The 12,062-nt window shown below is 38.2% G+C and overlaps 1 long non-coding RNA gene across 1 annotated transcript; it reads right to left on the bottom strand.

Annotated features, from left to right (window-relative positions):
• Window positions 1-789: 789 nt before the first annotated feature.
• Window positions 790-11,795, bottom strand: LOC137470260 (uncharacterized). The gene is made up of 2 exons (XR_010996969.1): window positions 11,407-11,795; window positions 790-3,141 (listed from the first exon to the last, which is right to left on the bottom strand). It is a non-coding gene; the product is annotated as an uncharacterized lncRNA (long non-coding RNA).
• Window positions 11,796-12,062: the final 267 nt, after the last annotated feature.

The raw sequence follows: 12,062 nt of genomic DNA, 5'->3' as shown, positions 1-12,062 counted from the left end.
ATGTAATTTGCCTCTTCTGAACAGCTTTACAGAACAGGTATTCATGATCCACTCAGACTTTTCAGTGTACAACAGGTGAGTCAGTTCATAGGTGAATTGGGAATAAACAACGGATCAAGGTAGAACATTTTATAGAAGACAGCTAGGCAAGCAGAGCTAGTGCAATCAATCAAAAATATGATTCTTAAATGAGTAGTTCCAGAGAGGGGTGGCGACAAATGAATGGAAATGTTATGTACACAACTTAGACTCATACCTGGCTGAAGGCATAGAGTGCAACTGGAAATTTTGGAAAGAAATATCTGCCCACCTGGCCAGCAAGAGCAGCACTTTCTAAACAGAAGAGAGACCAAGGCAACTCTCCACCTTTGCTCACTAACATGGGCACACACAAACAGGACACGGGAGAGGAAAGCATCTTGTCATTCTACAGGACACATGGGACTGAACTGACACCGCCTGCTGCAACAGCCATCCCTTCTCAAACACTTGCAGAGGGACAGTGGTGGTACACAGCTCAGGGGCCCACGTTGTCCTTCAGTGATGGCAAACTGCCAAAATTTGTGTCTGAATGAGCACGCTCAGCATCTCAGAGCCCAACTGGAATAGCTGAGACCTCCCACATTACTAAGGGGGTTTGGAGATATTTTCCTTGCCTCTTGTCATTTTCTTTTTTTCTTTTTTTAAATTGATGCTGAAGCAATCCCAGTAGACCTGGAAGCACATGCAAAGGGAGACTAAATTGGATCCAAGTCTCAAAAGGATGAAATAAGGATTTAACAATACCTCTCAGACTTAACTCCGCTGGTGAGGTAGGTGCTGGCCAGGGACTGTGAGGAATTATGGAGAGTGCTGCCTCCTGCTTTTTTTTTGATTCATTAAATAGCCTGTAAGGAAGAGAGTGACTGAGACATGAGCAATGTTTTTGTTGGGAATGGATGAGTTTTAGCAGTGGGGGAAAAAATAATTTTCAAAATTTACTTTTCACCACCGTGCAACACCTTGAAAATATTTTGGCAAAAAAAAAAAAACAGGGGTTGCACAGTTCCAGAATTCTATCAGAGGCTCAGTTTCTTTGGCTGGTAGAATAGAAAATGCTACCAGCATGTTGGAGGAAATAAGAACAGCTCTAGTCAAACTGTTCAACACAGCAACCAGGGAAAAGAGAGTGCATGTGAACTTCCCTGTGTCTCATCTAAAGTACCATTAAGCATGAATTAAGGACAGTTAGCTTGCTTTCTTTCTTTCTTTCTTTCTTTCTTTCTTTCTTTCTTTCTTTCTTTCTTTCTTTTTCTTTTCTTTCCTTTCTTTCTTTCTTTCTTTCTTTCTTTTCTTTCTTTTCTTTCTTTCTCTTTCTTTCTTTCTTTCTTTCTTTCTTTCTTTCTTTCTTTCTTTCTTTCTTTCTTTCTTTCTTTCTTTCTTTCTTTTTTCTATTTTTTCTTTTCACAAATTCATCACATATTAGGGCTGTGTTGTGCCGGGTGCTTTTCAGAGATGTGCCAGGAAACAGTTGCTGTACGTCAGTATTTAATGTAAGTAAATGGGACATACAAAGGATGAAAGAAAAAAGTTCCACAGTCATTTCACATGTCATGATCTGGAAAATGATGTCTTGCAGAAGTTCTCACAAAAAGGTTGTGATAATAAGGAACTGCATGCAGAGCTCTCAAGTCTCATTCTAAAGCTACAAATGTAAGCATATTCTTCTCAAAGGTAGGTTCTAACTTCCTTGTGTATGTACAAGGTACTACTTGACGGATGGCAAAGGAATTATTTTTGCTGAATGACACAGGTAAAAATAAAAGTCAAAGCTGGCTGAAAGCATAGTCACAGGACCACAGTCACCAATATGTTCCAGTGGTTTTGTGTTACCCCAGTGATACAAGACAGCTATAAAACTAGATTAAGTAATTTAAGGCTGCTGTGTGTCACCAGAAAAGTACTGAGCAGCTGCAACATATATGTGAAGCCTATATTGCAGTGTTTTACCATTCCTACCTTCTCACTTTTCTGACTTTCTCATCAAAGATTAGTACCAATTCCAGATGCTGTGAAAATATATGGAAAATAAATACTGGAAGAAAGAAAAACCAAGCATTTAACAGCAGTAACCCAAACAGGTCATAATTTCTGTTTCTTAAGTTAGTATGCAAGCAAATTTTCACTAATGTGGTTTTTAAACTCGTTACAACCAGATTTCTTTGTAGGAAGAGACAGCAATATTGAGTTGGCTTTTATTAGCACCACACCATACTCCTCAACTCTGAAACCAAGAGCTTTTGAGAAGCAATACATGAGGTCTAGAGTAGGCTGAGAGCTTGTTAACTTAACTTATTGAAACAATTTCCAAAGATTTCACATCTGTCATCTCTCATGTGTATCAGACTCAGGCAATTTTATTATGCACAATCATCACCATTTGAAAATCATATAGATCTGTAAAACACACTTGGAAAACAGTTTCTTGCTCTCTAGGTATAGTCTAAATGTCATACAGGGGAATGGATTTAAATTTTTCTTAAATGTAAAATTTAAAAAATTATAAATAAAGTGAGAAAGGATATGCAACCTTTTCAAAATTTTTTTCCCCTTTTCAGACAAATAAAAAATTTCAAATACCAATTTCAAAAACATGGAGAAAAATATTAATAGTCTGTATCTGAGGTTGCTTTCCCAAACCAATTAATGTAATACTGTATTAAGACTTCAGACTGAAATCTGAAAGAGTTGCAAAAGGGCAGAAAAAAATTCCTTAGAAAAACTTAAATGAGTTAGAATTTCCTAACAGTGAGAATGATTAAATATTGGATTGACTTACTCACACTGGCCTATCTGTAAGAAAAGACAGGAGATGGCTCACAGCCTGTGTGCAAAGAGGGAAGAAGATCTGGCTGAACATTGTGGAATGTATCTTCCTGGCGTGGGAATCTTGGAATCTGGAGTCCTTGTTCATCCCTTACCTTTTGTGCCATGAACATTGCTGCAATGCTTGCTACTCCATAATAAGATAATGAGGCAGATCATACCTTCAGGGAATTAGAGGATTATAATAAATGAGGGGAATTCAGTGAAAAGCTGAGTTGCTGAGATTCAGTTCAGAGGAAGCCAGGTAAACTTGAGGACAGGGCCAACAGAAAACTCCTGAAATACAAAAAAGAGAAGCGCAAAGTCCTGTACCTGAGACAGGAAAGTGCAGGCTTTAGCACAGGCTGGGAACCGTGGAACTGTCTCAGTTGTAGACCTGGTGGGAAGGTGAGCCCCAGATTGAGCCTGAGCCCACGCAGCACTCTTATTGTGAATAACACGTGTTTGGCTGCATGAGGACGACAGCAGTTAAGGGTTTCAGGGACTCACTGTCACCTTCCATTTGCCCCCTGTTCTGAACTCTTTTGAGCTCCTCAGTGCCTGTTTGAAGGTAGACAGTGCAGTTGTGATTTAAATATTCTATGGAACAATTCTTAGGAAAATAGCTTCTTGAATTAGGATTGCAGATATTTATGTTTTGGGACAAACCTGAGGTCCAGATGAAACAGTTTTTGCTTGTCTCTTCTGTCCCTAAATTCAATGAAATCTAAAATAACCAGCTCTGTGAAGTCAGTTCATTTCACTGATGGTTTTGGCAGAGTTGTTCTCCCACCCTGCTGCCAGAAAACATGGCAGAGTAAAATGCCTGTTGTACTGTCACAGCTTTAGACCTTATGACTCTGAGGGACAAACGCCAAGACAATCAGCATGCTGGGGAAACTGCACACTTCACAAGCTCTGCAGAATTACATGACCTTGCAAAAGGGAGAAGGCATGAGGTCAGAGGAGAAAAAAAAAGGCACAGAAGGAAAGAGCAAGGAGCTACAGAGCAATTAATCCCCTCATTTAGTCTGCACTGGACTAACACTGCCTCTATTTCATCTGAGCAGATGCTATCTGAGCCAGTAATCTGAATTCAGCAGTGCAAACAGAGAAATTCAATGATAGTAGCAAAATAACCTCTCCCTACCAGGAATGTGATAAGGGATTTTGCAAACAGACTCCGCCTAGCTTTGCACCTTACCTATTCTTGCTTTATATCGTCTGTTTGTCTTGCCTTGCTTTATCTTATCAAAACATCACTGTCTGAACTAGCTGAGAATAGCCCAATCCTAATTTTTCCACCAGATTTTCCACCCTGTATTAAATTTACCACTCATGGATGAATAATCTGTTATCCTTCTGCAACAAATTAATTGCAGGCTGTTACAGAATGAGTGATGTGGGTACAAATTCTGTAAGTGTCTGCTATATAAAATTCAATATATCCTTTGCAGTTGGGATAATCCTGTGCCAATATACTTGGCAAAAAGTACAGCATGTGTGCACACAACACGAGAAAATTTCAGGTCAGTATTGACTGTTGAATATTTATATGATTTTCAAAAAAACTTGATAAGTTATAGAAAGGATTGTTCTGAAGTATTCCGGCTACCCTGTGTACTTTATAAACTGCCTTGGGTTCAACATATGGTGTTTTTTTCTAAAGTATATGTAAATAACTGCTTCTGATTGCTTTCAGAACTGGACCCAGCTCATCACTCTAATACTACCTTAAAATATATGTCAGTTATTAAAAAATGAACAAAAAATCCACAGGCATGTGGATGTCATGTTCTGCTAACCTGGCTTTGCCATCTACACATATGGTGCATGGAGGAGTGGAACAGCTATGATATAATTAACATTTAATCCTGCAAATAACTTCATACGCTTAACAGTCACTGTTTGAGGGATGGCTCTGCTGAGGTCTGTAGTATGTCTGCAATTCATACCATTTGCTGAAGCTGATTTTTCTGGGAACTATATCATTAGGTACTGCTAAGAGTGCAACTATTCCAGTACAGAACATAGTATGGATAAATTCAATGAATCTTTACCCGGTCTTCTTGTGAGTTTTGCATCTTGGATCCCTTCCTACAATTCTAGCTATATTTCTGGTAGGCGTCCAGGCTAGTTTATTTAGAAAAGGCTTGTGTCTACATGTATAATTTGTAAACATAGTACACAAAAATCCCCAAGCAGTGAGAAGTATTTGACACAATTAGTCTTTTGCAATAGTACCCATGAAAATGTGTTTACACATGGATATGGACGTCCTCTGGGGAAAAAGATTCCAGAAACGGGTATAGCTGCAGGACTGAAGAACATAAATCCCTGTACTGAAGGCAGCTCTATTCAGAAACTGGTTAGTCTCAGCTTAGCGTTACACTGTGTGTAGCAAATCTGCAGCCTCAGTTGAAATCAGCAGGAGCTGCATGTGTGCAAGGGAAGAAATTGGCCTATTAGGACCTAATATGGCACATCAAAGGAAGATAGAGCTGGCATCTTTCAGAGGATTTTCTGATATTCACATGCAACTGTTCACTGTGGGTGGCACTGAACTGGGTATGAATGGATTGGAGCATAGACAGGAACCAGAGCAACTGCAGCTAAGAGGAGGTCTGCAGACCACCCCCAGGATGCTGTAAGACCACCAGTTTCCTTCAGAACAGTGAAGGAGGCAGGGGGAAATGGAGACTACAGGCATTACAGTTTCTTGCAACAGAAAGCAATTTACTGTTACCAATGGGAACTGCAGCTGGGAACTGCTTGCTTTTTTTTTTTTTTTTTTTTTTTTTTTTTTTTTTTTTTTTTTTTTTGGTACTTGAAACTAGCTTTTGAGACCTTATTGAGAAAAAAAAATCAGTAAACTTGGCAAGAGATGAAAATGCGCAGCTTGGGCAGGATGGGCTCTCCAATTCTAGTCTACTCAATTTAGTATTTTTTGTCCAGCCATTTGAAGATCATATCTTGTTGTTATGGTGAAATGCACACAGAGCAGTCTGATGTTATAGTTTATTCTTGTTTCATAAAGCACAGGTGTATGAACACATGCATGCTAGGCTCTTTGTTTAGAGACTGGTTGCTCTTGCCATGGTCACAACTCACAGATAAAAGCCACATATCTGAATCCAATACGCTGTGTTTAAAACCTTTAGATACACTGCTTTCTACACTCTAAGGCTGTGCTCTGGTTTCTCCTTTCCTTATGTGTGTGGGCCATTCCATGCCCCTCATTACTCCTCAGATTCATCGTGCCAGACCCCTCTCATGCTGGCAGCAGCAGCATGTGCACTTTGGTGATTTATAATTCTGGGCTCCTTGGGGAAGAGTGTGTTTCACTGGCAGTAAAAGGAGTTGTTGTGCAGGTGGAAACTTGTTTAAACAAATCTGAAGTTGTGATATAATGGAGGTTGGTAGTTTAACATAGGCTCTGAGTGTCAAGAAAGCCAATGTTATTTTATGCAGAAGAAACCTGCCGAGCTCTTCATTTCAGAGATTTCCATCAACTGAAAGGAAAAAGAAAGTACTATTGGACAAATCTGAAACTACAGTACAATGTTCAAGTATATAAGACTGCAGGTGACATGCCTGAGCAAAAAAATCCAAGTTCTTGTTGTCAGCATGGTTAACAAATGTGTTTTCACATCCCACTGAAGTCTTTGTCTTAAAATCCTGCTTCCTGTAAACAAATTTCAGATATAAAAATGTCTTCCAAATCCAGACATTCTGCAAAATACACAGACCATAAGTGGGAGGGAAAAAAAAGTACTAGTAAATAAATCTCAGATGTTGCTGTCTATTGGTTCCTCTTCAAGTACTATACTCCTGTCATTACAGCACCCCTGATAATGTTATTATCTACAGCCTATAGATGTGATTTTCTATTCTGAAAGTTGAATGGGAAGGTTCAGAGGGCAAGTTGTGTTTAGATAACTGTCCAGAATTCTGAATGTTTATTATGAAATTATCTGAACCTATCAAATCTCCAGTTTAAATTGGCAGTCTCATGAAAACCAGCATTTCATGTGAGATTTCTGGCACTTACCTTCCAGGTTCTGGCCAGAAACATCATTTTTGTGGTGTTACAGTTTCAGTCCTTGATGGCAATTACTATTGTCATAATAAAAGCTCTCTCTCTACTTGCTGTAGAGCTTCAAAAATATTGGGTTGCAGTTTGGTTCTGAAAGTGTGAAAAGGTTGAGGAGAAGGTTTTAATTTCCTTTTCCTTTCTTTTTTTTTCCCTGATTCTTTTAGTCTCTTTTGAATCAGTTCTTCACTATCTCAGATTAAATGTCCCAGTAGTGAAACAACTTTGAATTTTGTTCAATCTGAAAGTTCTTGTGCATCTTCAAAACATCAGACCTATAGAACAACTGTTACAGTAGTTTATTTCTTTGTCATCAGCTCTGTCTGCTGAAAATTAAAACACTTTCCTCATCTTGATGTGTGGCATATCTGACTGTGAAAGGCCTCACCATCTGGTTTAGGGCCTGTAGAATTTAGCATGGAATGTGAGCACCATTCTAAGAAACATCCAATGTTTGTTCTATTTCATTTCAGACACAAACTAACTTTACAGAATCTCAATACAGAGCATTTTGTTTATTTATTTATTTAATATAAACTGCTCTAGATTAAAAAGCAGATTTCACATCCTCTCTTTTTAGGCTCCAGGAATAATCTGACTAGGGAACTAATTTTTTTACTGTACCTGACAAAACTCTGTTCTGCAAGGTAAGGCTGAGATTTCTCTCATCTAACTTTAGCTATTTGAAACAGATACTTAGCTGAAGCTAATCATGTGTGTTCCCTCTGCTGACTAATGACTGCTCTCACTCAGCCCTAAGATTGTCAAAAGTCTGACAATCTGAATCCTAAAGTTTGGTCCATCTGGGTGGAGGAAAGATGTGTTTGAATTGTGATGCCACAAAGTTTCCTCTGCTCTCATCAGTGGATTTCACCTTTTGGAGATCAGGACAGTTTAGCCTTTAATATTTAACTTTTGCTGTCAAAAATAATCCGTAGCAATAAAGTAATTTCACTGATACCAGCTCAATTACTTGACAGTATTATATTTACAGGTACAGGAAAATGATTAATAGTGTGGATCTGCTTTCACACTCAAACAGGAGTCTGACAAAGTAACTCCTGGGTTAGTCATGGTTAATTATGTCTCAGAGTTGCTATTTGAGAAAAGAGAACCTTCTGGATCTTCCTAGATGGATGAAGCCATACTTCATTTTAAAAAGGCTATTTCAAGGCTGTCAGATTAAAGAACAGAGATATGCTCCTCAGTTCATAGGTACCGTATGCTCTTCAAGTTCCTATATTCTCTTCAAGCTCATATGTTGTCATGCAAAAACCTGTGTTTACTTCAATCTTTGTTTCTAGTGTGTGCTTATTTGCTCAGATTTATCACAGTTAGCATCTGTGCCCATTTATGCCTGTATCAACACACTCAGAGAGGAAGAAATTTGTGTTTCAGTTGAAATATATTTCCTATGGAGCCTGCAGGTTTCCTCACTAGTTAAACTGTGACAGGTAAAATTCTGCATCGTGCTTAAAAATCTTCACTCCCAGTCCCATGACTTTAATTTAATATTTCAGAGTGAGTTCTGACAGTGTTCTGTTAACTTTCACAACTCAGCCACAAACCTGGACGCTGACTATTCTGGATTATGAAACCAACTGTGAAACTTAAATCTTTAAACAATTATTGAAGCCTTGAGGTTATAGTGATTCCACATCAGTTAAACTAATTCTTCTAAGACATATCATCAGACTTGGCTGCTAGTAAGAATTTCTGCAGTAATGTACAATTTTTCATGTACAGAACAGAAAAGAAGTATTCATTCTTTATCTCTGACTGCAAGTTTTCTTGCAGTCTTCTACAAAGTAATGTACCATTAGTCTAACAACTGAGGGTTATTTGGCACTCTTAAGAAAACCAATAACTCCTTTCTGTCTCTGGTACACCATTGCCCTGAAGTTAAATCCCCTTCCTTAAAGCAGAATTCAAATTTGAAAGAACTGGCTCCCAAAAGAAGTTTCATGAATAGCTCAAAGATTAGGACTCATTTGTAAGATGAAGAGAATACAAGCAGGGCATAAACAATATATGTAGAGTGGGTTTGAGTGTTGCTTTCAGCTAAACAGCTCATCATCTGCTGATTATGTAGGATAAAAAAGGGCAAATAATCCAGATATCACATGTTAGTGTCTCTTTACTGAGAATATTGACAGTAATGATGACTGTCTACACAATCAATGGGAGATTAAAGAACTCTTCCCTACTTTTAGTGCTTAGAATGCAATCATGCAAATATGAAACCATTTGCCAAACATTCCAAACTATTAAAAAGCCTGGGAGCAGGCTATATGGCAGAAAGAATCTAGTAAGATATATAGCACAGTTTTTTGGTGTCTCATCATCCTACTGAAACACGCTCTTCAAAAAGTAGAAAAGCCAACAATCCTGGGCCTGTTTCTTCCTGAAATTCCTTAGAAATCAGAAGTTTTCAAAATTCTTCAGATTTCATAATATTGGGACAACTGATGCTGTCCTAAAAATAATTTTTGGAAAACTGGCATTCTGGGTCCAAACCATTGCCCTTTCATTCCATTCCTGGTCTCTTAAACACACAGTTTATGGAATACAGAGTGTAAAAAGCTATTACTTTCAGCTGTGTGATATGTTGAAAATAATTTTCCCACATTCTGTTTTTTTCTTTTTTTACAAAGAGTTCTGTCAACATCCTAGCAGCCTCATAATGCATTGTCTGGGGCCAAAAATTAAAAGTCCATTTATCTTGTAGTTGCAGACATGTCTGTGAGTTGAGTGATATAGTAGCTGGTCAATATTCTGTCAGTTCTTACTCAGGAGAACATCAATAGGAGCCTTCTTGAAGCTGTAGTGGATAAAAACATAAGGACTTTGGATTCTGGCGATCCAGAGATTATTTCCTAAGTAAAACCTGAGTATGGGATTGATAATTTGTTTGAAGATTGTTTAATTCTAAGGCATTGTTTTAATTTTCTACACATGTAGAATTTGGCAGGAAGTAGTGAACGTGCTTGGTTTGACATCTGCTGACCTCATTTGATAATTGTTATTAATTCTTCTATTGCAACTTCATTAGGATCATATTCCTTCCCATGTGGATGCCCTCTGGTGGTGAATTAACACCTCATCCTGTGCTGATCATCTCTGATCACAAAAACATTAATTATTTTTTGTCTTAGTCATACAAATAAACTTTAATTTTATGTAAAGACTCCAATCAGAGATTAGACAATTTCTGAAACAAGGATGCTAATTTCAACCTGAGGGTGAAGGAAGAGTGTTTGCTGTAAGCAGGATATTAATGAATAATTATTCAGATGCTTAATCAAATTGAAAGTCAAATTCGAACATTGTTGGGAACATACAAAATGGAAAACTGGTTTGGCTTCAGTTGAGATTGGAAATCTTGAAAACAGCCTTGTCCCTTGTTAATCTGCTATTTCTGTTTGTAAACCAAAACCAGGAAATCCAAGGGAGAAAAAAAATGAAAAAAAATCATAAAAATGGAAAATCAGAAACACAAAAAAATTGAAATGAAAGGAAATGTCAGTTCTCATTTTATTCAAATCAAATTTCTTTCTAATATCCAGTGTATTTCTCCATCTAAAAAAAATAAAAGAATTCTGCTCCCAAGAGATGTGTTTTCCTCTTTATGTGACCTGACTGCCCACAGACTTATCAGACACTGATTTATATTTCCAAACATTTAAAACTATTCAAAACACAGTATGTATTTAAAATGAAAGCTAAGTTAGGAAACTTAGAGGTCAGATATTTAGGAGTGTGATTTGGTCAAAACACTCTAAACAGAGAGGAGTTAAAAAAAAATAGGATAAATACATCCCTTTCTCTCCTGGGGACAAAAACATGTGCTAATTTGTCAACTATCCACAGGCTTGGAGCCGATTTTTTTTTTTTTTTTTAATGGAAGAAAGGAGAGGGAGAGGAGGAGAGGAGAGGAGAGGAGAGGAGAGGAGAGGAGAGGAGAGGAGAGGAGAGGAGAGGAGAGGAGAGGAGAGGAGAGGAGAGGAGAGGAGAGGAGAGGAGAGGAGAGGAGAGGAGAGGAGAGGAGAGGAGAGGAGAGGAGAGGAGAGGAGAGGAGAGGAGAGGAGAGGAGAGGAGAGGAGAGGAGAGGAGAGGAGAGGAGAGGAGAGGAGAGGAGAATAAGTCCGATGCAGTACTGAGCAATGAATAGTGGGAAAAGTGAAGTCTGAAACACCTTCCAAACAAACCTCATTAAGACAACCAATGTTATTGAAACCAGGCAAACCCTTCACTTGTGACAAAATTTGCATAATCGAGGTGAATAAATGAGCCTTCCTATGGAGAATTTTACATAAATGAAAAGCAGAACACTTTTGGCATCTCACATTCCCTTTTGTTCTCATATGTTGTCTCATGGTAATGGGATAAGTGAATTTTGAAGATTTGTCTCAGTCTGACAAGGAAGTATACTTCTCATAACTGAAGAAAAGGAAAGCAATTCAGCTAACCTCTTAGCTTCGGTAGCTCATGGTTATTGGGCTGATGGTTCCTGTCCAAATCCTTATTTGTCAGCTGTCAGGAGGGCTGTCCTGCTATTTTTTCTGTTTCAGGATAGACATTACAACATTTCCTTACTGATGTAATGGAAATTTTACCCTTTGATGGTATGAACACGTTGCATAGTTAAATATCTGCCAGTCAAATCTGGAAATTATGTTATAATCCTACCACAGGGTAACACTTTTTTGGACTTTTTGCATTAAATAATGGTGGTTTCCAATGCTTTTACACTAAGAGTCTATCCATTTGTTCATTTTTTTACAGTTTCAATTTGTCCTTTGTTTTTTGCAGTGTTCATTAGTTGCCCATCCCAAACAGGGAGCTCTTCACTGGATTTCATGAAGAAATTTTTTATTTCTCTAATGTCGGGATCTGTGATATTTAAATGATCCTGAGATATTAGAAAGTCTCTGTCTTTCAGCCCTGCTGCCAAAGAAGGAGTCGTAATTCGTCTGTGCTGGTTTTCAAGGTTGTTTATTCTTTCTTATCTACAATATTTTCTCTCTGACCTGCAGCAGGTCTGTCTCGCAGGACAGTGTGCGGGGCTCTGCCCCTCAGTGGGATGTTACAAACGTTATATACCAGAAACTACGTGTGCTATATT

This window comes from Anomalospiza imberbis, chromosome 3, assembly GCF_031753505.1.
Source record: "Anomalospiza imberbis isolate Cuckoo-Finch-1a 21T00152 chromosome 3, ASM3175350v1, whole genome shotgun sequence".
NCBI lineage: Eukaryota > Metazoa > Chordata > Aves > Passeriformes > Viduidae > Anomalospiza > Anomalospiza imberbis.
This window is presented reverse-complemented; position numbering and strand designations above follow the sequence as displayed.